We start from the raw sequence: 751 nt of genomic DNA on the forward strand, positions 1-751 counted from the left end.
TAATTTTTTTTATACCCACTTCCCAGGTAGCACCCTCCCATAGCCTCCCTCCCTCCACTAGAGCTGTTACACTCTGATATCACTGCTACTGTCCGCTGTGTTGTTGGCACCCCAGCCATTCCCCACTACTTGCCCTTCTGGTGAATCTAGTCATCCTGTCTAGAGGCCTTTGTTTTAGAAGGGTCAGCTGTTCCTCATCTAGCAGTAATCAGTTGTCAATATTCCTTTAGATAAGATTGGGGTCTGCTGTTCATTTTCGCAGTTCTATGCTGGGTTACTATCTGGGAGTTCGTTTGGCCACCCTGGCCAACAACTCAAAAGAAGGTATCGCCTTTCTGGCATTGTTGCTTGTTATGTAGCCTTTAGCTATACATATGGACTCTTAAAAAATTATATTGGCCCCTTTAATCTTTGGTTATACTTTCCTTCTGGGTGTTTAAGGCCATAGGGTTGGTCAAGATAAACTAATTTATTTTTATGCTTAAGGTCGTTGGAGGATCTGTTCCCCAGGGGTCACATGGGCTTGTGAGGAGCCCCTGGAACCTTGCTTTTACCAGTTTTGCCTATGTGAAGATGAGTCAAAGGTCCTGCTCGACCATGATTGGCTTCACTTGGAAGCATGGAGGAAATGATTCCTCTGTGTTGACCCTCTTCTTTGTAGACTGGACACTGGTACAAATCCATCTGGTGGGGTCTCCTGGGCCTACTTGATCAAGAGGACAGGTGACCCACCACCATTATAGGACATTTT

The 751-nt window shown here is 45.5% G+C and overlaps 1 protein-coding gene across 1 annotated transcript in view; it reads left to right on the forward strand.

Annotated features, from left to right (window-relative positions):
• The window catches only part of Hltf (helicase like transcription factor), a gene marked incomplete in the record, with an annotated part of 84,646 nt that overhangs the window by 66,088 nt on the left and 17,807 nt on the right, over positions 1–751 (forward strand).

Source organism: Nannospalax galili, unplaced genomic scaffold (assembly GCF_000622305.1).
Source record: "Nannospalax galili isolate Female #2095 unplaced genomic scaffold, S.galili_v1.0 scaffold423, whole genome shotgun sequence".
NCBI lineage: Eukaryota > Metazoa > Chordata > Mammalia > Rodentia > Spalacidae > Nannospalax > Nannospalax galili.